Source organism: Ictidomys tridecemlineatus, chromosome 13, assembly GCF_052094955.1.
Source record: "Ictidomys tridecemlineatus isolate mIctTri1 chromosome 13, mIctTri1.hap1, whole genome shotgun sequence".
NCBI lineage: Eukaryota > Metazoa > Chordata > Mammalia > Rodentia > Sciuridae > Ictidomys > Ictidomys tridecemlineatus.
Window position 1 is genome coordinate 72,594,614 of NC_135489.1, and position 27,649 is coordinate 72,622,262.

The 27,649-nt window shown below is 48.2% G+C and overlaps 1 pseudogene across 1 annotated transcript in view; it reads left to right on the top strand.

Annotated features, from left to right (window-relative positions):
* Positions 1–27,649, top strand: part of LOC101954973 (E3 ubiquitin-protein ligase RNF213-like) — a 154,011-nt pseudogene that overhangs the window by 103,452 nt on the left and 22,910 nt on the right. The window contains exons 22-44 of the transcript XR_013429434.1: positions 117–257; positions 367–537; positions 1,549–2,701; positions 3,600–3,793; positions 3,999–4,154; positions 4,809–8,427; positions 9,967–10,103; positions 10,641–10,736; positions 11,664–11,782; positions 12,501–12,620; positions 13,053–13,180; positions 13,596–13,740; positions 14,026–14,164; positions 16,322–16,513; positions 17,228–17,373; positions 18,531–18,685; positions 19,970–20,182; positions 20,409–20,590; positions 21,205–21,325; positions 24,479–24,579; positions 24,674–24,856; positions 25,547–25,716; positions 25,806–25,905. The product of XR_013429434.1 is annotated as an E3 ubiquitin-protein ligase RNF213-like (transcript). The remainder of the gene's footprint in view (positions 1–116; positions 258–366; positions 538–1,548; positions 2,702–3,599; positions 3,794–3,998; positions 4,155–4,808; positions 8,428–9,966; positions 10,104–10,640; positions 10,737–11,663; positions 11,783–12,500; positions 12,621–13,052; positions 13,181–13,595; positions 13,741–14,025; positions 14,165–16,321; positions 16,514–17,227; positions 17,374–18,530; positions 18,686–19,969; positions 20,183–20,408; positions 20,591–21,204; positions 21,326–24,478; positions 24,580–24,673; positions 24,857–25,546; positions 25,717–25,805; positions 25,906–27,649) is intronic.

Sequence of the window (27,649 nt, forward strand, 5' to 3'; positions counted from 1 at the left end):
GGAGCCCTAGAGGAGGGTGGCTGGAGTTTGCCCAGCAAGGACAGAGGCAGGGGGAGGACATCCAGGAAGATAGTCATTTGAACCCTTGCCCATATTCTCTGCTTTTGTTCCAACAGCGAGATTCTGCCAGGAACATGGAGTGGCTGAAGACAGTGAAGAAAAGCCATGGGTCCATTGAGCTCTCGTCCCTGTCCCTGGCCACAGCAATCAACAGCAGAGGCATCTATGAGATCAGGGCACCCACAAGCGACCAGAAGGTGAGCCCTCTCAGATTCCAGGTGCAGTGTTGGTAGCATGCACTGGCCTGCTGCAGAGTCAGCATTTTAGCCACAAGAAAATGGCTTCTAATCATGTTTTGCCTCCCAGATCTCCCCAGAGATCTCTGCCATCCTGCGCCTGATCCTCCCTGGGGGTCACAGTGGCCTGGAACCAGAGCGCTCTTACACTTTAGAAGAGCTGAAGGATCTTTTAAACAAGCTGATGCTGATGTCTGGCAAGAAAGACCACAAGAATATGGAAGTGGAGAGGTTTTCTGAGGTGAGCAGGTGCCCTGTTGCCTCAGGCTGGGCATGCTCACTGCCCTGCTTCCTGCAAAGGGGAAGGGGCAGGGGTTGGCTTCTGGTGGACAGAGTGGCTCCAGAGAGTGGAGCTGGTGGGTCTGCAGGGTGCACCTTGCCTGGAGCCACATCTGAGGTGGGACAGGCCCTGGAGGCCCTGGAAGCATCCTTAAGATCTGTCACCACTGGTGGTTTATCAGCTGCATTTAGCAGGAGGTGACCAAGTAGATAGTTCTGAGAAGTATGAATGCTTCATTTACTCTGTAAATTGGCAAAGTCAAACACCTCAATATTCTAATGGGCACTCTTCATCAAAGCTAAAGTAACTGAGCCAGGTGTGGTGGCACATGCCTGTAATACCAGTGACTCAGGACGGAGTCAGGAAGAGTGTAAGTTAGAGGCCAGCATCAGCAACTTAGTGAGATCCTGTCACAAAATGAAAAAGGGCTGGGGACATAACTCAATGGTATAACACCCTGGGTTCAATCCCTGGTAGCAACCACCCCCCAAAAAAATAAACCAAAAAAACCCTAAAATAATTGTAGATATAGGTTGTTGGTTTTTGTAATAGTCTCTCTCTCCTTCTCTTCCCCACTTCTCTCTCTCTCTCTCTCTCTCTCTCTCTCTCTCTCTCTCTCTCTCTCTCTCTCTCTCTCTCTCTCTCTCCTGTTATAGGTTCTTTCCTTACAGTTTATTTGCACTTCACAGTAGACAATTTTTCCTCCAGTGCAGCCATAGAGCCAGATTCTGGCACATATTAGGCAAGTGCTCTACCACTGAGACCAGCCCAGCCCACAGTCAACATTCTTATCTGCCACCTGATCTCTTCCTGAAGGTAGCTGCCCTCTTCCTAGGCTTTTCGTGTTTCCCAGTGACCCTGAAGGAGGAGTGAACCCAAAACCCTTGACTTAGAACCCATGTGTGTCTAGATTAGCACGTCCTCCTCCAGTAGTTCACTGTGACATCTGCCTTATGCCCTTGTTTTCCCCAGTTATTCTGCCATGTGCAGCGGCTCATGCAAGCCTTCCTGAACCTGTACTCTGTGGGAAACATGCTGTTCCGGGCATGGACTGCCGAGGTCTACTGCTGCCCCAGGAATGGCGTCTCCATCTGCATGGATTTCCACTTGGAGTTGGTAAGCCAGTTGACAGAGAGTGGGGACGTCACCCGGCTCCTGGAAGCCCTCTGCAGGCAGATGGAGCACTTCCTGAATGACTGGAAGGAGCTAGTGAGCAGAAAGTGCAGGGAGCACTTTTACCTCAACTTCTATACGGCCGAGCAGCTGGTCCTCCTGAGCACCGAGCTCAAAAAGCAGAGTCCCAGCGAAGCTGCCCTCATGATGCTGTCCTTCATCAAAGTCAACTGCACCCCAGCTGACGTCTTAAGGGCCACCGAGGGGTTCAATGAGGCCCCCAGACACCACGTGAGGACAGTGATGGAAAAATTACCTCCATTGCAATCCGCTGAGATCAGCCTGGTGACCAAGCTGAGGGCCATCATGGAACAGTCCCTGGAGAGCATGAGTGTCTTTATGCCTGGCTGCCTGGACTTGGAGGCCCTGGGCCATTGTCTGGCTCGCCTGGCCAGGATGAGTGGGCCTCCTGTGGAACGGTCTCTCCCCATGGGCCTGCAGGCTGGCCAGCCCAACCTGGTCTTGTGTGGCCATTCTGAGGTGCTTTTGGCTACCTTGGCCATCTACATGCAGGCCCCAGGCCAGCCCCTGCCCACTTTCAATGAGATGCTACTCTGTACCCCAGGGACCACATTTGAGGAGATTGCCCTGTTCCTGCACCGCTGCCTGGCCCCAGTTTCCCAGGGGCACAAGGTCTACAGCCTGCTGTTTGCGGATCAGCTGAGCTACGAGGTGGCCTGCCAGGCAGAGGCCCTGTTCCGCAGCCGGTGCACACAGTGTCCCCGGGAGGACTACCAGCTGGTGGTGGTCTGCGACATGGCACGGGAATGCTGCTACCTGCCCTCAGCCTTCAGCCAGTACAAAGTCTACCTCATCCCCGAGGCACCCCTTCATGCCATCCAGGCCTACTTGGCACATCACTACCAGGTCCCAGCACAGATCCTGTCTGCAGCAGCTGTGTTCAGAGGCCAGATGTGTGTGGGGCTCGTGGCCTCAGAGAGAGCCGGAGTTGGTAATGAGAGTGCTGGGGTGGGCAGGCAGTCTCTCAGGGCTTCTCAATGACCCCTGCCTCTGCAGCAGTGGGCACCTCAGATGACACCCCTCTGCAGGTGGGAAAGTGAGTCTCAGGAGGGTCTGACTCCCAGCAGTCAGTACTTCCTCTAGAAGGGGCCCCCTTTCCACCCAGGCTGCAGTTCCCGGGAGCCCAGCTCCTCCTTGGATGGACTTCTCTGCAGGTCACTTTTTTCTTTTGTAAACTCTTGACCTCTTCTGGGTCACATTGGTGTGATCAGAGGAGGCATAGCTGCTCTGGCTCCAGAAGAAGAGTGCTTTGCACCCTCCCTTCAGTCACTGTCATGTGTCCTTAATAAGAGGTGCTGACTTCCATTCTGTTGATTTCATCCCATGAGCAACACTGTGCCCTGTCAGGACAAAACCTGCCCTCCCCTCCCTGCTTGGGACATGCCTCTGCTCTTACATTATTTCACTTCCACTGCCGTCGTCATGGAGAATGCCAGGATGCTGAGTGGGTGACAGCTAGGGACTCTGGCTTCATGGTGCAATTGTGCTCTAATCTGATGTTCCATTGCATCAGTTTTGATTTTTACATAGAGAAGTAACTGTTTTTTTTTTTTTAATGGGGATTTACCTCAGGGGTGCCCTATCACTGAGCCATATCCTCAGCCTTTTTAATTTTTTATTTTGAGACATGGTCTCACTAAGTTGTTTAGGGCCTCACTAAGTTGCTGAGGCTGGCCTTGAATTTGCAATCTTCCTGCCTCAGCCTCCCAAACTCCTGGGATTACAAGCATATGCCACTGCTCTTGCCTAAGAAGTAACTTCTAATCTCTGGATTCTGTTCCTCTTGGTCCATGGGCTTGGGATCTAATTTCCTTATTTTAACATTACAGGGAAGTCTCTCTATGTGAAAAGATTGCATGAAAAACTGAAATAGAAGTTAAATAGTGAAAAGGTGCCTTTAAAGATTGTTCGGTTGACTGACACTCAGGTGGATGAGGGCCACATCCTGGGCTCCCTCCTATCTTTCTGGGATGCTCAGTTTTGGAAAACACCTATGATATTCCACTTTGATGTGACTGCTTCGGTAAGTACCTATATGGCAGCTGAATGGCCACATCAGAAGGTGTAATTCCAAGGGCCCCACTTGCTTCTCCCTGTATGAAAAGTCCCTTCTTTTTACACCTACCTGTGGTCAGTACCCTTCTCTTCAGGAACAAGACAGGAGGGTCCTGGGAGTTGGAAGAAATGGTTGGCATTTTTGTATTTTCAACCCACGCTTCTGTCTTTAGGTACAGACTGGAACTTGGGTTTTTCTTTTCAAACTCCTCATTTTACAATACCTAATGGATATAAGTGGAAAAATGTGGCTTCGGAACCCATGCCATTTATATATCATTGAAATCCCAGTAGGAAATTCAGTACTGCCAAAGAGGTCTTCAAAGCAGGTAAGCACACAGGGCATTTGCAGGTGATCACAGCACACCTTTGCTGCTGTGGCATATGGCCTGAGTGGACACATCTTAATTGTTTTCCCACTTTCATGTTCAGGGAGCAGCGAGTATGTGTAAGGCGTAATGCATGCTTAGACTTAGATCTTAATGATGTCTGGAATGAGAATGCTCTCGTATTTATTGATTGGCAGCGTTTTTCATTTGTCTGGATCTGTCAGATCCATGCTGTGTCTGGGTTGAGTCTCACCCGTGCTGAGTGTTCAGGAGATTCCTCTGTTGATGGCCATTGTCTCTTTTACTGCCAGTGAAGATAGCAGAGCGACTTTGCACACAGAAAGCCATTAGCTGGTGAGAGTTCTATGGTCGCACATGTGTTCGTGCTTGGAGGAGCGATCACGCCACAGGAGGCTGGGTTGGAAATGGATTCCTGGTTAATAATACAGCTACTGTAGTTGAGCTTCTTTAATACTCTAAGGTGCAGATGCCAGCCTCTGTGAATGAGAGGCTGCAGAATGCAAACAATCACTGTGTATTTAAGTGATTGTTTTCATAAAGGCCGATCCTGAATAGATCGCGTGGAGGGTTAATATATATGGGCATCTTTCAGGAAATCAAGTTCTAACTTATATTTATGTCTCTCCTTTGCAGAATCCACATGCCCCCCAGTTTAGTTTTCTTGACATCTTCCCCAGAGTCACCTGCAGACCTCCCAAAGAAGTGATAGCCTTGGAGCTGAGCCCTGAGAGAAGCTTCAGAGAGCTTGGTATGGACGAGAGAGAATTCCGCAGTGCCACTTTCTAAAGACCTTACCAATAGTTAAAAAGATTCCATCAAAAACAAAACCTAGACACATTTCAATACCAAGCAGGCTCTGTTGATGGTACCCCAGGGGAGTGCATCCAGCACCTCCTCATATATTGTGGGGTCATCAACCCCTCCTGGTCAGAGCTCCAGAACTTTGCTCGGTTCCTCAACTGTCAGCTCAAGGACTGTGAGGCCTGTATGTTCTGTAATCCAGGCTTTACTGGATTTACACTACCAAGCTTCAAGAATTTTGTGGTCACCTTCATGATCTTCATGGCAAGAGACTTTGCCACACCAACACTTCATATCTCTGACCAGAGCCCAGGGAAGCACATGGTCACCATGGATGGGGTTGATGAGGAAGAGCTCGCCCCCTTCACTCTCCGGAGGAGGTGGGAGTCAGAGCCTCACCCATATGTGTTCTTCAATAGTGACTGTGAGACCATGACATTCATAGGCTTCCATCTTCGGCCCAATGAGAATGGCAACGTTGACGCCATCAACCATCTCAATGGGAAGATAATCAAGAAAGATGTCATGACAGAAGAACTGTACAAGGGGCTGTTGCTTCAAGGCGTGCCCTTCAATGTTGACTTTGATAACCTGCCCAGACACGAGAAACTATTGAGACTCTGCCAGCCACTAGGAATTCCTCAGGCCCTTGATCCCGATGAAACATATGAGCTTACAACAGACAACATGCTCAAGATTCTGGCCATTGAGATGCGATTCCGCTGTGGGATCCCAGTTATCATCATGGGAGAAACAGGCTGTGGGAAAACAAGGCTCATTAAATTCCTTAGTGATCTGTGGCGTGCTGGTACCCAGGCTGAGACCATGATGTTGGTCAAGGTTCATGGAGGAACAACTGCAGCCATGATCCACTCCAAAGTCTTGGAAGCTGAGAAAACTGCCTTATCCAATAAGGACCAACACCAGTTGGACACCATCTTGTTCTTTGATGAAGCCAACAAAACAGAAGCCATAAGCTGTATCAAGGAAGTCTTGTGTGACCAGACCGTGGATAGCCAGCCCCTGGAGGAGGACTCAGGCTTGCACATTATAGCTGCCTGCAACCCTTACAGGAAGCACTCCCAGGAGACCATCTGTTGTTTGGAGTCAGCTGGTTTGGGGTATAAGGTCAGTGCCAAGGAGACAGCAGACAGGCTGGGCTCCATTCCCCTCAGGCAGCTGGTGTATGGTGTCCACGCCCTGCCCCCGAGCCTGATTCCTCTAGTGTGGTACTTTGGGCAACTGAATGACACTACTGAAAAGCTCTACATCTAGCAGATTGTGCAGAGACTGGTGGACCATGTCAGGATCAGCGAGGATGAGACTCATGTAATCACGGAAGTGCTCTCTGCCTCTCAGAGGTTCATGAGGAACACTGAAAGTGAGTGCAGTTTTGTCAGCCTCCGGGATGTGGAGCGCTGTGTGAAGGTGTTCACATAGTTTCATGGCCACAGCGAGATGCTCTTGGTGAAGCTGAACACCTTTCTCTGTGAGACCAGTGTCAACAAAAATAACTTCAGGAGAGACCCCGTCCTCTGGTCCCTGGTGATGGCTGTGGGGGTCTGTTACCATGCCTCCCTAATGGAGAAGGAGTCCTACCGCAGAGCCATTTGCAGGTATTTTCCAGGACCATATGACGACGGCAGGGTCATCCTGGACGAGATCACACACGCACAGGATCTTTTCCTGAGTGGGGTGCCTCTGAGGAAAACCATAGCCAGGAACTTGGCTCTGAAGGAGAATGTCTTCATGATGATCATCTGCATTGAGCTGAAGATACCCCTATTCCTGGTGGGAAAGCCTGGCACCTCCAAATCTCTCGCCAAGATCATCGTGGCAGATGCCATGCAGGGCCAGGCCGCACACTCCGCTCTCTTCCGCAGCCTGAAGCAGGTCCATCTGGTGTCGTTCCAGTGTAGCCCCCAGTGCACCCCACAGGGCATCATCAACACCTTCAAGCAGTGTGCTCGCTTCCAGCAGGGGAAGGACCTGCAGCAGTACATGTCTGTGGTGGTGTTGGATGAGGTTGGCTTGGCAGAAGATTCCCCCAAAATGCCCCTGAAGGCTCTGCACCCACTGCTGGAAGACGGGTGCATTGAAGGTGATCCTTCCCCCCACCAAAAAGTCGACTTCATAGGTATTTCCAACTGGGCCCTTGACCCTGCCAAGATGAACAGGGGCATCTTTGTGTCCCGCGGCAGCCCCAGTGAGAAGGAGCTCATAGAGAGTGCCAGAGGGATCTGCTCTTCAGACAGCCTGGTGCAGGACAGGGCCCGAGGGTACTTCGCTCCTTTTGCCAAGGCCTATGAAACAGTGTGCAGCAGGCAGAACAAGGAATTCTTTGGGCTTCGTGACTACTATAGCCTCATCAAGATGGTCTTTGCCACCACCAAAGCATCTAACAAGAAGCCTTCTCCACAGGATATTGCACATGCAGTCCTTTGGAACTTCAGTGGCAAAGATGACATCCCTGCTTTGGACATCTTCATGGCCAGTTTACCTGAGGCCAGGTATGTGGAAGAGGTCAGCACCCTGGAGCTCATCAAGCAGAACATTTGTGGGAGTATGCAGAACATACTCCCAGCAGTAGGGGAACTGGAAGAAGCTGAATCCCGCTTCTTGCTCATACTGACCAAAAACTATGTGGCCCTGCAGATCCTGCAGCAGTTATTCTTCAGTGAGGACCAACAGCCCGAGATCATCTTTGGTTCCAGTTTTCCCTGGGACCAGGAGTACACCCAGATCTGCAGAAACATCAACCGGGTGAAGATCTGCATGGAGACTGGCAAGATGGTGGTGCTGCTGAACCTGCAGCACCTACCTATATAAGAGCCTGTACGATGCGCTCAACCAGTACTACGTCTACCTCGGCGGGCAGAAGTACGTGGACCTCAGGCTCGGCACCCATCGCGTCAAGTGTCGGGTCCACTCTGACTTCCGTCTGATTGTCATTGAGGAGAAAAATGTGGTGTATGAGCAGTTCCCCATGCCCCTCATTAACTGGCTGGAGAAGCACTACCTGGACCTCAGCTTGGTGCTGCAGGGGTGGCAGAAAAGCATTGTGCAGGAGCTCATGCAGTGGGCAGAGCAGTTTGCTGACGTGAAGGCCTATCAGTTCCTGGCTGGGCACAAGTACAGCCCTGCTGACGTCTTCATCAGCTACCACTCTGACGCCTGTGCCTCTGTGGTGCTGCAGGCTGTGGAGAGGCAGGGCCCCGGGGACCTGACACAGGAGCTGTATCACAGAGTATCTGAGGAGGCCAAGCTGATCCTGCTGGACTGTGCCACACCAGATGCTGTGGTGCAGCTGAGCACCTCCACACTAGGTTTATTTGCTGCACAGACCCTGTCCCGGGAATACTGGAATAAGCAGCAGCACCACTCCTTTGCAGATTTCCTCCTGGCCCAACTTCACAATCCGGACCTGGAGCGCCACGCCATTTTCACAGAGGTGACTGCCCCCATAGCCTTTCCTTTTTCTTTCACCCAAGAGCCCTTGCTCTCTGGTGCCAGAAGGTCTCAACTCCATTTAAGGCACTGTTCAGAAGGAAAACCGTATGTACCCTCCATGTTAGGCAAAACGAGGATAAGTCCATTTTGGTCTCTCTCACCTATTTGTGAGCAGAGCTCTCCTCTGACAGCAGCACTAGGCACAGTGTTCACTGGGCCCACACTGGTTATAAGTGATTGGCCTGCTTCTCATTCTTGGACAGCCTAAGAGTAATGGACGAGGTTGGTTCTCCTTAAAAGACACCGGCCTGCTGTGAGGGCTTGCTGGGTATGTGTCAGAGGCAGAGGAATCCTTGTGGCACAGGTGTTGAGTCTGAATTTGCATCTGTGCAGGAGACCAGGAAAGGACTGCTGACAGAGCTTGAAATTCAAGCTGTGAGTGCTGGGTTGTGGGGATGGGATGGGTGGAGAGACATGTGGAGGGCCTTGTGGATAGCCTTGAGCTTGGTCTTGACTGCACAGAGAGGAGCTATGAATGAAAGTGTACGTAGACATGCCCCAATGACTGGGTGATGGAAAGACAGTGGAGTAAGAGAGTGACATTGAGAGGATAGATCTGTCAGGAAGTTCTGGCATGGTGCAAACTGCAAATGGTTAGCTGGCAGCATGGGTGGGCTAATCATCAATTCCATGGAGGGTGGCAGGAGGTGGAGGACAGCCTTCCTGAGCTCACTGTAGCTTTGTGCTATCATCATGGAGACCCCAGGAAGGAAGGATGGGTTTGGGAGCCAGTAGTGACATCTGTTTTGAATAGGTTTGATGTCTGCTGTGTGGTTGGATGTAGGAATAGGAAGCTTGTCAGTAAAGACAGGCCCAGAGAAAGGGACTAGATCCAGGTGGAGTGGCACATGCTTATAATCCCAGTGGCTTGGGAGGCTGAGGCAAGAGGATTGAGAGTTCAAAGCCAGCCTCAGCAACTTATGGAGGCCCTAAGTAACTTAGCAAGTCCCTGTCTCAAAATAAAAACTAAAAAGAAGGGTTGGGTTATTGCTCAGTGGTTAGACACCCCTGCATTCAATCCCTGGTACAAAAAAAAATGGAGTCTGGAGAGCTGAGGTCCTATGTGCCTGGTGATGTCTGGGTTTGCACTATGGGGTGTGGTCCATGGCAAAGAATGGAGAACTATTGAGGGGAGGGAGCATTGCCAGTGGCTAACTCCTGATAGCATGAAATAAGATTACAAGAAGAAATGGCATTGTGCTGAGCCCTAAAGGATCAGGAGGCTCCCAGGTAGGGAAAAAAGCAAGAAGAGAGATGTTGACATCTCAGGAGGAGATCGAAGCATCTTTTAGTCAGGGCAAGTCTTCTCTCTGACATCTGTTGACCCTGGAGGTTCTGCTTGCCTCAGCCACTCTTTGTATATAAAACCTGCTCTGGGTTGGGCTTCTTTCTGTCTGAGTGCCCACTGGCCATGGGTTCTGACCCGGTGCTCTGTGTTCTTGCTTAAATTCAGCTGATTGCTTGTGTGCCCATGTTGCAGGTCACCACCTTCTCCAGACTGCTGACGAACTGTGACTGCGAAGCTCTAGGGGCAGAGGTGAAGGGCTTGGCCCCTAAGCCTGTGATCCTGTCACTGCAGCAGTTTGACACTGAGTACTCATTCCTCAAGGAAGTCCGGTGAGGCACCCTGCCTGCCCATCACCCTTGGCCCCTGCCCTGGGAACATGGTATCGCATGCCAGGGTGTGGTAACCACTTGTAAGGAACTCTGAGTACTATGGAGGCTCATTGCTCAGCCTTCTCGAATGCCCCTCTGGCCCCAGTTGTAAGACAGCTGTGTCCGTCTGTCTCCTGAGCACTGTGTGGCCCTTTTCTTCTCCAGTGGATTGCATCCTCACCTTGTGGAGGGAGACCCCACCTGGATGCTGGGTTCTGCATGGCCTGTGTTTCCCTTCACTTTGTGGAGTGTTATGATCCATGGTTTTTTTTTTTTTTTTTTTTTTTTTGCTTGTGCTGGGGATTGAACCCAGGGCTGCTCTACCACTGAGCCACATCCCCAGCCCTAATTTTTATTATTATTAATTCTGGGATAGGATCTGGCTGTGTTGCTGAGGCTAGCCTGGAACTGGTGACCCTCCTACCTTAGCCTCCTGAGCTGTGGCTGCCCATGTTTTAGGACAGAGGACTCACTTGGGTGATTCTCTTTTTCTTTCAGAAGCAGCTTAATGAAGACAACCAGACGTAAAATCCTTATTGTCCAGACGGATTTTGATGATGGCGCTCACAGTTCTCAGCTCATTGCATCAGCTAAGTATGTTCTCAGCAGTTTTCTAGGAAAAATAAGAAGCCACAATCTCCCCAGGACATCCTGAAGAATTTTTTCCATGAAAACAGTGTGGAAATAAGAATGACTCTCCCTCCTAGCTCCTGACATGGACTAGAGAAGCTAGAGAGTAAAGGATGAAGGAAAAGGCCAGTAATGGCACAGAAATTGTGGAATGCAAGACCCGTCAATAATGAAATTTTTGTAGTATTTAGGAGAATATGTTAAAGCTGTGTGTGCAGTCATTTACAGTCCTTTTTTGATCATTTTGATTTTGAATCACATAATTAAAATTAAAGTTCAGTCTGGGATTTAGCTTGGTGGTACAGCACTTGCCTAGCATGTCTGAGGTCCGAGGTTTGATCCCCAGTACTGCCTAAAAAAAAAAAAAAAAGAAAAGAACTTATCATAAGTTTAAGGGCAGTAAGACTATACAAATAAATTAATATTTATTGAACATTTTTGTGGTGTTCATAAATCTGTAGCTTTCATAATTGCTGTGTTCTGTTACCTCATGTAATTAAGAGTGACTTCTGCCCCTTTAAAGTACTGGGAGCCTAGTACAAGTTAAGGCCTAGCCAGATCCTATAGGGAGGTGGTCTGCGGCCACTGGGTGTGCAAGGGCCACCGTACCACACTGTACTTTCTCAAAATGGGAAGGCCAGTAAGCCCCAACCTCTGGCATGTGGGTGCCCTGAGACCTGCAGGGCGGGTGGGGATTCTGATCAGCAGTGAGAGGTAGGAAGTGATCCTGCCAATTGGAAGCCACCCTTCTCCTCTCATGAGAGATGTGGTGGCCCCTGGAATTGTGTGGAATGTGGTAAAGTCTCAACAGCTTCTGGGATGAGGCAGCTATCTCACACCTTAGCTTTTGCTCCATTGCTTGCTTTGTTTTGATTTTTGTTTTCTCAATAGGTATTCTGCTATTAATGAAATAAACAAAATACAAGGAACTCAGGGCTGCGTCTTCTTCTATTTCATCACAAAACTGTCCCGGATGAGGAACAGAGCATCCTACGTGGGATTCCATGGAGGTAGGGCCAAAAGATGAGTGACTGTCTTTAAGTATGTCTGGGCTGCCTCTTGGGGTCCCATGCTGCATCTAGGTCAGACACCAATGCCATCTGTCTCCGGGCTTCTCTGGGCTCACTGTTCACAGCCATCGCTCTGGGACTTGCTGCTGCTGTGTTAGCATGGCTTGGTCTACCTCAGGAGTGCACAGGACACACTCCTGCTCCCACTCTTCATTATACAAATGACTCAGAGATCTTCCCCTTTCACACCAGCCCTAGTGCTGACTCTTTTGCATGTTCCTGGGAAAGTACTGTGTTCAAATCAGTCCATCCCTTTTTCTGTGGAAGGTCACCGGTTGGCTTATGTAAGACAATTGGTATTTTGGAAAGAGGGAAACAAATTTAATAATTTTATAGATGGAAAGTCAAACTGTCAGCACCTTGCAGCACTTTCTAATTATGGGACAGTAAGTATGGTAAGATGAATGTAAAGAACTGTGAACAGGATCCATGGAGACTTTGCATGACTACATAAATCAGCCTCAACACCCATGTTGATGGTGAGTGTGCTGATGTGATGTAGGGGGTCTGATGGGTTTTGGTGTGTTCAGGGATGTAGGCTTTGAGGTACGATCATCACTCTGACAGTGAGCATCTGGACAGAGGTGTGCCCCTACTCATGACAGACAAGAAGAAAGCAGAAAGATGTGAGAAGACTCGGTGGCTTTGTTCTTCACAGGGCTGTGGCAGTCTGTGCACATTGATGACCTCCGAAGGTCCACAGTCATGGCTGCTGATGTGACTAAGCTGCAGAGTATCACCATTAGCCAGCTGTTCATGCCAGGAGGCAGCCTAAAGTGTGAGTTGCAAGGTGGCAGACTGCAGAGGTGGGGGCGGAAAGGCAGGTGAAAGGTGCCAAGTTAGGCAGCCTCCTGTGAAGCTGGATTCAGGGCTGCCACATTTGAGTCACCTTTGAGTCTTGGCACCTGCCCGCAGCAGGCACTCAGAATGTGGCACTGAACTGCCTGGCTCATGGTCCACATAACCAGAGCCTTGGGAAGGCCAAGGAGCAGCATCTAGTGTATCAGCTGGTGTGCTGTGGGTCATGTGCCAGCCCTCAGCCCAGGCTGTGGGGCACCTGACTAGTGGATGATGGATGTCCCCTTAACTGGAGCTACCACTGAAGCTTGGGAAAGGAAACCCTGTGAGGCTCAGCCTAGGCACAGACCTGGTACTACCCACTCCCTTCCTTCTCCAAGTGGTGACTTGATTGTGTTCCCTTCATTTGCAGCGAAAGGCAACCAGGAGGAGGTAATGGAGGCAGAGACCAGCAAGTCAGGGGAGGTAGCAGAAATGGAAATGAAAAAGGAAGTTTCTGAGGAGATGGAATGGGACACCGCTGACCTGCGGGGCAGTGATGTGAGTTCTCCTCAGTTCCCTTGTTGGCTGCAGGTGGCTGATCTAGAGAAGCACAGGCAGCTGTGCCAGCGTCAGGCTGAGTCTTGCCTTCTATTTATGCTGGAAGTGTAGGGGACTTACCAGGACAAGATCTGCCTTTCCCTTCTTTATGAAGGCTCTTAGTTAGCTCTAGGAGCTGTCCCTCAACTACTGGCCAAATTTGTGATGTCAGCCATCACCTTGCCAGTGGACCTCTCTAGGGGTGGGGCAGTACACTGGGATCAGCCCGGGGAGGTCAGTAGGTCAGCTTTACCATGGAGACTGGTCACTGTTGATTTGGGCAGGTGGACACCAGGCCACCTTCTCGTGTGGGTATCGTAGCTTTCACCCACCCTGGACATGGCAGCAGCAGACGATGTGCTGTCTCCCTTGGCAGGCACAGGTCCTGGACACCACCAGACTGCTGAGGAGCTGTGTGCAAAGTGCCGTGGGGATGCTCAGGGACCAGGAGAGCTGCCTGCGCAACATGAGGAGAGTCACCATCCTCCTCAGCCTCTTGAACAGGGATAGTGTGTGCAGTGGTATGAGTCATGTCCCTGCTTCTCATCCTAGTCCAGCAAGCCCTTCCTGAGCAGTGGGAATCAAGTGGCTGAGTATGGAGATCTGCCCTTCTAGGTTCCTGTGGCTTGGCAAATGCAACTGTCATAGCGGGAATCTCAGGACATTTCATGAATTCTGCTCTAGAGTTGGCCTAGCTAGAGGACCTGTAGCTTCCCTCTGTGGGAGAACTGGTCAAGCAGCACAGCAGAGCCTCCAACTTGGTGCCCACAGGTGGACAAAATTATGTCCTTTCTGCCTTTTCACAGCCGCGTTCTTGCGGATATCTAAGATGCGCCTCTCCTTCTTTCTAAAGAAGCAAGAAGAGAACCAGCTCTGCAGTCTGAAGGAGTGGGTGGGGCGAGAGGCTGCGAACCAGGATGCGCTCCAGGAGGCCGGCACCTTCAGGTACTGCAAGCAGTGGGCAGTGCAGGGACCTACTATACCATCCCAGGGGAAGGAGCACACCAGGTGTTTCTTTCTCTACCCATGTGGGGGGCAGAGCTATGTTTTTGCTCCAAGATCCCAAAACAGACCTGGATGGTGGGCATGTGTGGGTTATTGGCCATGCAGGTGGTGGTCCTAGGGTGTTTATTGGCCACCTGGATGTTGATCTTGGTGGATTGGTGGCCACCTGAATGGTGCTCATGGGGATGGTTGGCTTCCTTTCTCTGCTTTTGTGTCCTTAACTTTTTTCATAATAGAAAACTTTAAAAAAAAATTGTTCTCAGGATGTTTGCCAGCATGTCATAAACCAAAGCCAGGTTTGCCATTCAAGGTTATTAAAATTGAGATGGTTATGTGCAGGGAAGTAACAAAAATTATCTTCCCATCCCTACAGCTTGAAGTAATAGCAAGTAAAAAATAGGACCCAGGACTGTCATTTATTATCCGTAATCATTTATTATTCTATAATACCATGACCCTTTTCTTCAGACTTGAGACAACCTTTGAAGAGCCTGTGCTATAAGGACAGGAGGGTTGCTCAGGGTCTCAGATGGAGGGTCTGAGGGTCTGAAACCACCTGTTGGCAGGATGATCTTAGGCCACTGAGGTTCTCCAGGTCCCTCCAGCTCTGCCCTTCTGACCCCCTGGCTCCAGGCCTGCTGCGCCACGTGGCCCACAGGGGGAATATGGGCAATGGCAGAGTCCTGGGAGGCCAGGGCCCATGGGTGCTGGCTTTCTCATCACAGGAAGTTTTCTGTTTCAAGTTCTCTCTGCAGTGCTCCTTGACTTCTTTCCTAGTTACATTGTCTGAAGGAAGTTTGTGAGCCCAGAAACTGAACATGCTTTTGTCTCCCTGAATGGTCTGTCTCCCTTTCCTAGCACATGTCCAAGCCATGTCCCATCACCCCTTTGCCACTGTTCCTCTGGCCTTGATGGGTTTGCCAGCCTCCCTTTTCACTGCCCCATGGTCTCCACAGCACCCGAGACCAGTTTCTTTCCCGTGGTCACCAGCAACACCCAAAAACAACTGGATCTGCTTGCACTGTACCCTCAATGCTCATTTCTGAGGCTGAGAGGATGTCATGACACTTCACCAGCACTGTGTGTCCGGGACTTAATGTCACATACCCTTGGGGCTAGATAGCCAGCCTCCTTGGAGTCCTTTATGCCAGGAGTCCTCTGGTTTTTAGTTCATCATGTTATGTAGCCTGTTGCCTTCATTTTTTTTTTTTTTTTTTGATTCTCAAGTTGTTTTAAATTTGGTCTCTTGGAGACCCTCTGCGGTGACTGTTACTCTGGAGCACTTTTCAGGGCTCTCAGCTGCTCTGGCCCAGGGCCCCTTTCACCGCCTCCCCCACATCCATTGTGTGTGTTCTAGTCTGGGGTCTTAAGTCAAGGTCATTGTCCTTGCCTAATGGGATTTTTTTTCTCAGTAGATGTTTTTAAATTATCTCTAGAATCCTGTGTACTATATATCCAGAAAAAAATTCCCTACAAAGGGCTTCACTTTTTTCCCCCAAAACAAATATTTATTAATTCTTGTCTTTTATCATGAGTAAAAAATATATCATTTTAGCATGAACGTGAGATGTAGTTAATTCAACCAATTAAGCACTGTCAGTCTGAAGTACTCAGGGTTAATTACAGAAACACCTATAAGAAAAGCCGAATTCTAGATAAACATGTTTTCTTATTTAACTTTGTATCAAATTTAGTTTGATCTCTTCATTTTTATTATATTTTATCTATAGCTACTTTTTTTCTTAAAACATTCATTTAATTTTTTTAATGAAGTTGGTCTTTATTTGATTTGTTTATAGAACCTAGTAGGCTTGTTCTGAAAAAAATTATATAAAAATGCAGCAAATATTTCTTCACCTTTTCAAGGCACTAGTTACTGTTATTAGATGTAGAATTAAGTTCTATCCAGTCCTGCTAACTAATCTTAAAACAATTGCATTTGTGAATCTCTTGTACTTAAAAGTGATAGAAACTTCAATTTGCAGCCCTGGCTTGTAAGCTAGATGGCTTGTTGACACAGAGGAAGGAGGTGTCAAGAACAGCACTGGCTGTGATACTGAGCCACTGTCCCCTATCCCCTGTCCCACTCTGCTGCAGGCATACCCTTTGGAAGCGAGTCCAAGGCACAGTCACCCCTCTGCTGGCCAGCATGATCTCTGTCATCGACAGAGATGGCAACCTCGAGCTAATGATCAGACCAGACTCACCAGCCTGGGCCCGGGACTTGTGGATGTTTTTTTTTAGTAACACTAAGTTGCTGAACATTCCGCTTGTGATGAATAACATAAGGTGAATGAAAATCCTTACGTCACCCTCAGTAGCTCTCCTGGGCTTGAGAACGTAGGCTCTGTTTTCCAAGGAACGTTTCGCCAGCTCCTTCTACATCCTAGAGGCCATGGCATCCTGTAGGCCTTTGTTGCATCTCCTCTCTCCTTATTTCCTTCTCTCAGGGCAACTGTGATAGCTCAGAAAGCCAGGTTGGACTCTGTGTGCAGTGGGGACACTGCCCTTTGGAAAGAATATGTCCTTAATCATGCTCATGCTCCATTATGCATGATCTCTCTCATTGACAGAGATGGCAACCTCGAGCTTCTGATCAGACCAGACTCACTATCCCTATTTTGTGCGGGGCCTTCTCAAGTTTCCTGTTCAGATTGCAGGGACTTCATTTCTGGAATGTAGGCCAATAAGGTGCAGGGGAGGGACAGGCGCAGGCACTGGAGACCTGTTTCTGCCTGAGGCTTTGGGCCCCTCCTAGGCCCTGCATAGGTGGCCTGCTTCATTGTATCTGTTATCAGGGGTTATAAGGTAGCCCACCAGTTCTTGTTCAGCAGGAGTCCTGGCCATCAAAGGAGACAGCAACTGTCTATGCAGCCTTGTTTTATTTTGATGTGGTGCAGGGGACGGAACCCAGGGCCTTACACATGCCAGGCAAGCACTCTACCGTGGAGCCACCTCTGGCCCACAGCACCTTCACCTCTCATTCACCTCACCTCACTGCAGATCCAAGAGTGAGATGTCCTCCATCGTGGTGCAGAACTATATGAACCTTACCGAGGGTGCTTGCAACAGTGTCCCCTTCAGCTGGAGAATCAGGGACTATGTGGAAGAGCTCTGGGTCCAGGCCCAGTACATCATGGATGTAAAAGGTGAGACCTGCTCAACGTGGGCCCGATGCAGCCCTGGTGAAGCAGCCTTTATCCACAAAGACACTGCCTGACCATCAGTGGGCAGACAGCAGCCAGCACCTGGTAAATTCTGGGACTTGTAGTTTTCACACTTTGCATGTGGAATAGGCTCAAGTTCATGTCCTGCCTTCATTTTGAAATTTCTGCTGAAGGAGTGAGAATCATCAGGAGGCCAGAAGCCTGTAAGTCACACCATCAAGTGGGGCTGTGAGGTTATTTAGTAGTGTACTGACCAGCAGGCTGGTGAACTGGAGCATGTTCCAGCAGGGACGGGGCTTGCTACCTGCTGCAAGTTGACCATTCCTGTCCTGAGGCTCAGACCCAGGAAAGGTCCCCTTTAAACTTTCTCAGCAAATGCTAGCAATGAAAGTGTGTCTCCTTCTTCCATGATAAGCTGTTCATCCATCCTGAGTCACACAAGCTAGAGAGTGTGTGCTTTGCTGTCACTTGCTGGGGGCTGAGTTTGACCATAGTCATTCCAAAAAAGCCAGTGGCAGGGCTGTGTTTTTGAAAGTCATCTTTCATGTACACATGAACTCATCTTTTCAGCATTCACTTAGAGAACCAGTATGTTCAAAGTGAACTTGTTTTCCTGGGTCTGTATTCTGCTGCATATCCTAAACCAATGTGAAGCAGTCTGTTCCCTGCTGAGAGGGTGTTTCTTCACCTAGGGCAATGCCCTACCCAATGCTGCTGGTCTAGCAGAGTGTGCAGCTGGGAGCCAACTCCCCATCTGCTGGAAGGCAAATCTCCCTGGTTGGCATAGTCTCTGGCCCCAGCCCTGATGAGTAGCCCACTCAGTCCTGATTCCCTAGGAACCCAGGGTTACTGGAGCCCATTACACTGAATAGTCATGCAGCACAAAACTCAGACTCCCTCAGATGTTTTTTTCTTGTTGGGGCTAGCATGGCCTAAATTGAATGTTGATCCTGCCTTCCTTTCTGTGTCCCCTAGTCTATACATCCACCACTCTCTAGTCCCATAAGGCAACCAATATCACTGTGTCTCTGAGTCACCCCCAGGGGCTGCTCTAGCCTATGGATCTCCTTCCTGGGGAGCAAGCTTCTCTCAGCTTGTGGCTTCAATTGTCTCAAGCCACTCTGGCTTCCTCCCTGCAGGACGGTCAGATAAGTTAGTAGAAATCTTCCAGCAGACTCCCATGGGCATGTTTCTTGCCAAGCTCCCTGGAGAGCAGCATCAGGAGCTGGTTCAGTGCTACTTGAGGGACTTCTTGCTTTTCACCATGAGAGTATCCACCTGGGAGGAGCTGAAGGTAGGTATCCACTCAAGATCATGTGTGGAAATTGCATGGTCTGGACTGGGGGCAAACATGGGAACTCAGCTTTTGAGAGCTAGTGCTACCATGTAGGTTCATCTGCGCTTGATGAACCCTGTCAAGTGCCAGGCATTCATTAGAACAGAATGAAGCCATGCAGAATACTAGGCTGAGAATGTCCCCTGAGCTGCTCAGAACACAGGGCCAATCCTCATCACTCCCCAAGGCCTCCAGGAATGCACATTCTAGTAACTTGAGAAGCTTTCCAGATTTCTTGTATCACCCCTCTTGAAATTGTTGAGTTTCTCTTGACAAAATTAAGATAAATATGTAACTGACCTCTTAAGGTAAGAATAATGAGTGAAATTCAGTGGAAAGATTGATAAGTTTTGTTTTTGGTGCTGGGGAGAAAACCTAGAGCCTTAGTCCCACTAGGCAAGTGCTGACTGCAGAGCCAGAGCCCAGCCCAAGATGGAAATTCAGCTGCCTGGTAGTCACACGCAGAGCAGAAAAAGAAGGTGGAGAATATAAGAGAATATACTCTAGCCAGCATGAAAAAAGGTTAGCGAGGAGTTTGCGGAGAATGCGCAGAATATACTCTTATTTTTAAAATGGGTAGAAGTTACAGGCCAGCTACACAGGGTGTAAATGTGCAAGTTTCTAGAAAGCTTTGCTCACATGCTTAGCCCTACCAGTGACTCAAGAGAACATATAGAGTCTCTAGATGCCAGTTGTACCTGCTCATCTGGTAAAACTGAGTTTTCATAAAGAAGGGAGGGCTTACAGGCTTCCTGGGCAGATGCTGAGCAGTGGTCATGGCAGGGTGATTAGAGAGCCTGCCCCCCCACCACTGCTCATCAGAGGCCAGGCAGGTGCCCACAGCAAGGTTTTCCTGCTTTTTGTCTGATTATGAAGAATTAGAAACAATTTGAATGTCCACTAAATGCAGAAGGGACAAATTATAGTATGTCCATTTTAAAATGGTTGTTTGCAACCATTGAAAAACAATGTTTGCACAGATAATGAGTGATAGAGGATTCTCATAATCTAATCTTGAGTGGAGAAAATCAGGAACACAGTGATCTTGAATTGAGGATGATTCTGAGGAAAGGCACAGCTAGGAAAATGGCTAGAGGCTCTACTGAAAAGCAATCGGAAGATAGGAAGTCTGGGTTGTAATTCTCTTTTTTTTTGTGTGATTTTTGAATAGTTCTGATTTCCCACAGGAAAACATCTCTTTATAATTTAAAAGTTCATACTGAAAGCCTTTCAAAACCCCAGTTTCTGCAGATGGCGCTGTGGTGTTGTGTCTGTGAGCTGCGAGCAGCCTCAGAGAGGCCCGAGGAAGGGCTCTACCTGCCTTGGGTGCACCTGGCCTATCAACATTTCAAGACCCGGCTGCACAACTTCTCCAGAATCTTGACCATCCACCCACAGATTCTACAGAGCCTCACTGAAGTTGTACAGAAGCATGACATGGCTGGCAGTGAGATGGTACAGCCCCCCTCGGGAGGCACCTGTCCCCAGGAGCACAAAGAGAGATCCTTTAGGGGCCTGGGAGTCAGCATAGCCCAGAGGTGTTGGGAACAGCTGGGTAGTGCTTCCTCTATCCCAAGACCCAAAGGAGCAGGTTATGAGCCTGGAATGCAAGGACACACTCTGCCAGGACCTCTGGCCGAAGGGGCCCTGTGGGGTCATGTGACCACTCTCCTCTTCCCAGACACTAGATGTGTTGGCTGCAATGGCCTGTGCTGAAATGCTGATAAGGGACATCCTGAAGCCGAATCCCCAGGCCTGGCTGCAACTAGTGAAGAAGCTGTCCATACCGCTGGAGCTCGTCTGCTCAGATGGGTACTTGCGAGGCAGTGGGAGCACAGCTAGAGCTGTCACTGTGGAGGTCAGGTGAGACCCAGAGCCCGGCTCTCCCTGGCATGCTCGGCCTGTGATCATCAGTGGACTCCAGGTCCTGGCACACCTGGCAGCAGGGTGAGCGGGTGCTCCTTCCACAGGAAGGGCTCTTTGAGCACTTACTCTGCGCTTGATGAACCCTGTCAAGTGCCAGGCATCTTGTTAGATGCTTGAGAAAGAGGATAACCACATGCAGGGAGGCCATGGTGCCCCAGAGCCACAGAAAGGCAGGTTATTCAGCTGCACCTGGAGAACCACTGTGGTGGCAGGGAGCCATTAGAATGGGCCGGGGCAGGCAGGGCAAGCAGAGGGGCAGGCCTTCAGGGTGGGGAGGGTCCCAACCTGTGCTATGCTGTGAGGGTCAAGAGGAACTCACTGTGTGAAGGATTATGAGAGAGTGAGCACAGTGGCTGAGCATGCTGAGATAGCAAATTGAGACCCAAAGTCCTGCCTGCATGGAGAGCTGGGGGAGTGCTGAGGGCAGGGCTGGTGAATAATCTCTCCTGTCAGCTCGCCTTCCCGTGCTGCCTTACACCTGCCTTCTCATCCCTCCTCCTGTCTCAAGAGTTCTCTGTTGGAGCTGAGTATGCAATGCCCTCTTTTGACAGAACCCAGTGGAGTCATGTTTTCTTTATTGCACTCTTTGTGGAACACGTGCTCCTGGGGACTGAGAGCCAGATTCCTGAGCTGGGCCAGCTGGTGACCAAGTACGTCTTCTCACTAGACAAGGTGAGCACGGGCAAGTCTCTTGGTGGGATGCAGAGACATGTGTTGTTCATGAGTTTGCCCTGCCTGATTGCTGTATCGTGGCATGTCACTTAGGGATAGTAATGACTATGTAGAACGGGACTTTTGCAGGAAACTTGCTTGTGGATGCTTTGCAAGAGCTGAAGAGTTAGGCTCCACCCACCTCCAAGCTGACCTAGAGCAGGCCAGCATCCTAGCCCTCAGGGACAAAGTCACCACCACCCTGAGCAGGGTGAAAGTGATGCAGGAGAATGCCACTGGACGGGGGGACTTCAAAATACATGCAATTCATTGGACCACGGGAATAGAAAACCACTGAGCCTCTGCTCCCAACACCAGATAAAGCCAATGATAGCACAACCAGTGCCCCTCAGAGAAAGCCACCATCCGGTGGCTAGGCTGTCTGGCAACAATGGTCACTCAGCACAACCAGATTCCCACCTCTTTCACCCCATGACCTGGGCTAGGGTAACTGTTGTGTGATCTCATCCTGTGGTTGGAATGCCATTGACCTCCAGAGTGCCCACTGTCAGGGTGTCTGAGAAAGGCCATTGTAGACAGGTATGCAGCCTTTGAAATGCAGGCAGGCACATAGGAAATAGATTGGCATACCCAGACTTGACCAGAATGTCAGAGGCCTGGTGACTGTTGTGATTGCTGTGAACTTTGGTGTTCACCAACTTGTTTGAGGCCTGCTTTTACTTCTTTTGGATGTATAACTAGAAGGGGACTCACAGTATCAATTTATTAAATTTCTCTGTCTCTCTCTCTCTTTTCTTTTTTTTTTTTTTGTCCTGGTGATAGAATGCAGGGGTGCTCTACCACTGAGCTACATCTCAGCCTCTTTTTAAATTTTGAGTCAGGATTTGGCTAGTCTGCTGAGACTTGCCTTGAACATGTGATCCTCCTGCCTCAGGCTTCTTGATCGCTGAGTATGTGCTACCTTGCCTGGTTCAGAGTTTTTTGTTTTGTTTTGTTTTAAAAATGAAGAATTTTAATAGAATTTAATAATGAAGAAGTTTGTTTTTAATAATGAAGAATAATGTTTTAATAATGAAGAGCTTTTTTAGAATACTTTTATTTATTCCTTTATTTTATTGTGGTGCTGAGGATAGAACCCAGAGCCTCACACATGCTAGGCAAGTGCTCTACCACTAAGCTACTACCCCAGTCCTCAGAGGGTTTAGATATTCATTGCCATAATAGCTAGTGATGCTGAGCTCCTTTTCTTGTGCTTCTCAGGTATTTATGTATCTTTGGAGAAATGTCTAAGTTCTTTATCCATTGCTGAGTTGGTTTGTTAATTAACAAATCAAATTTATCAGGATAATAAACACACATCATTTCCAAGTTTGATCAATCCTGGGAATTCAAGGATGGCTAAAAAATATCTATGAATGTCATTAGTTATATAAGCTAAAAATAAACTCTAAATAATAATTTCAAAAGGTAAAGAGAACATTTGACAAAATGTATGATTTAGAAAAAATATACCCTCAGCAAAGTAGCAATAGGGAACTATTCTTATTTGTATAATGCTCTTATAGAACATCAGTACTAACATTGATACCACAAGTTACCAGTGACAAGTTTTGCTTTCTTACATGGTGAAGTTTGAACATTAGAGAAACATGCAGAGGCAAGCATATAAAGCTTATTTAAAAATGGGTAACATAGACTTCTCCCAGAAGGGAGAAGGGGGCCATAGCCAGTATCCTGGTATCCCAAGAAGTGAGGGTGTTCTGCCTTTTTATATGTTCTAGGCTTCCTTTGTTCTCCTGTTCTCTTCTCTTTTATCTCTCTCCTTCCTGTGTAAGTGACTAAGCCCAGAAGATGCTTGGTGGGATGGCCAAAAGGTGAAAAGCAGATGGGCTGGAGGGGTCAAAGTGGAGTGAACTGGGCAGAAAGGGGGCTTAATTAAAACTCTCTATAGGAAGGGACAATCTCTGGGAAAGGTTATCTTAGCAACATGTTGGAGCAGGGGCAGGTTATCTTGATGAGGGTGAAGAAGTGTTCTGAAGAAATTAACATTTCAATGCTTCCATTCTCTGAATTGACCCATCAGCCTGTCTAATTCTGGCTTCAATATCACGCCTGACCACAAACTCTCAGAAACAGCCATTAAATCATTAAATTCATTATCCTGTATTGCTGAAGATGTGCATTTCTAAATGAGTGTCCTGGACACACTTTGATTTATTTTGTGGTCCTCAGGTGGAACTCTGGGCCTCATTCATGCCAGGAAAGGGCTGCACCATCCAGCTGCTTCCCAGCCCAACTTCTTGTTTTTACTGAAGCAGACATACGCTAGACTGTTAGTACAGCACTCTTTAGAATTGTGAAAACCCAAATACACACTAAATATCCATTACTGGAAACAGGTATCTGAATTATTCATGGGAGCTGCCATACAGTGGTTAATGCCAGTGATCTGCAGCTGATCTCCCAACCAGGAACTCACAGAATTGGGCCTGCAGTGGGGCCTCCCAGGCCACAGGGTTTAAAGGGCAGAATGGCACAGGACAATGGCAGGATGTTTACACAGGCACATAAGACCTCAGAGAAGCTTAGGAATGTGGTTACCCAGGAGTGGGAGCGGAGGGGGGACACTTAATTAGAAAGGGCTGCCTGTGCTGCCACAACTGGATCTATGTGTTGTTCCTTTAAAATATGATGTAACCAGGGGTGGCAGTACATACCTGTAGCCCAGCTCCTCAGGAGGCTGAGGCAGGAAGATGGCTTGAGTCCAGGAGTTTGAGAGCAGCTTGGACAACACAACAAGACCCCATCTCTAAATAAGTAAATAAATAAAACAAGATCTAAAGCCAATATTACAAAAATGCTGGGGTCTCTCAGAGCTTAATGGTGTGTAGCAATGGTCATTACATTATTATCATTTAAAGATTGAAATTCATCAAGAGAAGGGAAGGGGCAGACCTGAAAAGAAAAGGAAGGAAGAGGGAAAATTGAGACACTGGGAATTTGGTTCTTCTCTTTTAAAAGCAGCAGAGCCACAAAGAGATAAAAGGATGGGAAACTGCTAAGAATCCCTGAGGCCTTGGGCTGCCCCAAGGCACAGCTGACCCCTGCCCCTCCTCAATGGGTTCCACCACTCACCAGGCCTTTCTCCTCCAGTGTCTTCAAGAGAACTCTGACCTCAAGACCCACAGGCCCTTTGTGGCTGTGATGACCATTCTCTGTGAGTGCAAGGAGCAAGCCAGCAAGAGCCTGGCCAGGTGAGAGAGGGTCTGGGCTCCAGGCGGGAAGGATTGCTGCCCCTGGGGTGCTGGCATCTGCCTTGGAGATTGAAATTTAAAGATTGGATTTCAGGTTTGGAGTGCAGCCATGCCTCATTTGCCTGGGAGATGCTCAAGATCCTGTCTGTCTGCCCTGTGACTATGTGTACTGCTTGCCTTGCATCAAGATCTGGCTCGTCTCCAGGCAAATGACCTGCCCCTACTGTTTAACTGTCCTGCCAAAGGAGTTCTCAATGACAGTTTCCCAAAAGCACAGGTAAAACACTTGTCTCTTTAAAAGTCTTCCTCTTTTTTCTGTCCTTTTTTCTCAAATATAATATTCAGAAATTCAATTTCTATTAACCTCCATCTGATAAAAGCCTGGCTTCAGAGAACTCTCTGAAGTGAGACTCCCATTTGGGTATCTCAGAATTCTTCTCCCCAAGACACACATGTCCCGCAACATTTTGAGACAGCAAAATTCAGAAACTCATAAATGAAGCCCTTGAAAGAGACCCAAGAAACTTAGATACAGCTTTTCTGTCCTCCTTTTCATCTGAGTGGTGTGTACGGGGGTGGACTCCAGGCCTTGTGCAGGCTAGGCAAGCAAGCCCTCTACTATCAAGCCACACACCTGCTGATGCCCAGCCTTTGGGAGGTGCGGGAAGAGAGCTATGGTGCTGTGGGCTTCAGAGTGTGGTCATGCTCCATCCCTGGTGGCTTTGCCCTCTCTTTCCTCCCAGTAAAGGGGTTCTGTGACAGGCTTTGCCTGGTTCAATGATGGAGGCGTTCCTGAAAGAGATGTGTGTAGAAACTATCTGCAGTTTTGAAGACAAACTAATGAACAGAAGTAGACACTTGCATCTGTTGATGTAAAATGATTTTCTGTCTGAATCTCAAATCATTCTGCACGCAGGGATTTGGGAACACTCTGGATCCTCTGACTGGGTTTTCACTGTTTCCTCAGGGTGGCCATTGGGAAACATACCCAGTTCCGGCAGATGTGCAACAGTTTCTTCATGGATCTGGTTTCTACCATGTGCTTCAAAGACAGTACCCCTCTTCAGAAGAGTGTGATTGATGAGCTGCTGTCTCTACTCTTTGTGCAGAAGGAGCTTTTGAGAGATGCTCCCCAACGTGAGTTACTTTTTTCCTTCAAACCTTGATTCAGTTCCTCCCTGTTTTGTGCCATGATATGAGCAGTAGCACCTTTCTCTTTCTGTAAGGATACCAGGAACACACCAAGTCTCTCTTGCCATTTGATGATGCTGTGGATAAGACTCCTGTCATCTGCTCTGTGGTGCTGAAGCTGCTCCTGAAGTACAGGTGGGAGTGGCTCCCTGAAGGCACACTTGTCTGAGGCCTCAGTTTCTCTGGGCTGGGCTGTGCTTGGTCTTTTTGCTGCCACATATCTTAGCTCATGATCTGGGAAAGTTTCTTCAGTGCGAGGAAACCTGGTCTCTGTTGCTTATGTTTAGACACTGAACCCTGTGTGCATGTGAGTTGGGCATTGCCAGGGTCTGGTAAAAGTAAGAAGACAGAGTTCTGGGAAGGACCCTTGGTGTGGTGAAGCATGCAGAACCCATGAATTAGGAATGGTGGTTCTGACCCTAGCTTCATGGCCATCCCAGGGTGTGATTTGCAGGGTTGTAACTCAGACTGTACCTTAGCCTTGGTGTCCTCCAGGTCAAGATTCCACAGCAAGCGGACTATGTGTTTTCTCAGTGAGATAGGCTGTCAGTGATGTTCAAGCATGGTGTCCTCTGGCTGATCCTGTGTGTTCATTGAGCTTCAATTTTCAGCGTGCTGGCAGAGACCCTTTGGTGGGGAGGGGGTCCCAGACCTCAGAGTTTTTAAAAATAATCCTGAGACAGTAATTTGCCTATTCAACATGTCCATATTTGCAGTAACTTTGCCAAAGCTTCTTTGCATGAAGGAAATTGCAACCATAGTCATGGTCATCTTCTCCACTGTGCATATGTAGTTTTTCAAATGCCAGTTTCACATATGAGCCTTACTAAATCTCAACCCCTGAGGTTTCGATTTTTTAAAAATATTCCTTAGTTATAGTTGAATGCATATCTTTATTTTGTTTGTTTATTTTTATATGGTGCTGAAGATGGAACCCAGTGCCTCAAACCTGAGGAGAAAGTGCTCCACCACTGAGCTAAAATCTCAGCCTGAGGCTGTGATTTTTAATGTTGTGTAGAAGCAGGAAATAGATCCAAAACATTGCATACCAGAGGACAGTGGTTATCTCAAAGAATTCCACTCCTAAATGTCTCCAGATAAGAATTGGCTGCTTTTCTCAGGCCTTGCCATTTTGCCTGAACCAGTGACCACCAGACCACAGATCTCTGGTGATGTTGATGAATGTAGGTAGGTATCTACAACAACAGGTTGTAGACTAAAAAGATGCCAACATCTCAAGATATGCTTTACTCAGCAAACCAAAGCTTTTCCAAATGACCAATGCCTGATGTCACAGAATCAAAAAATGATGCAGTGGCTGGATATGCAGCTCAGTGATAGAGCTTTTGACTAGCACACAGTGAGGCCCTTGATTCAATCCATAGCACTGGGAAAAATTCATAACAGAGTAGTCTATGAGATTGTAATATAGTTGATGATGAAAATAACTGACATGGTATCAAGTCCCATAACCAGCCTTCAGAAATGATCACTTTTTAAGTGTTGGTAGAGTATTGAAAAAGAATAACCCCAAAGATATATAAGGACTATTAAAAAATTCTTCGTTTTCCAACTACATCATGTGTGAGGCCAGGTTTTCTTTATACGCTTCAATATAGCATCAGAAGCAAATGTAGGAAGTCAGCTGACTTCTGTTAAACAAGGCTTCCAAGAATTATAGGACTATAAAAAAGCCACACTTCTAAACATCATTAACACATGTGGGTTTATTCTTTTTATCTTAAATGAATTGATAAATATTCTTGAAACTTTTTAGTTTTAATTTCTAATACCATAAACATTGATAGATTTGACCCACATGAACAAAAAGTTTCTTGCAGTTTTCAATAAATTTTAAGCCTGTAAAAGAGCCCCAAAC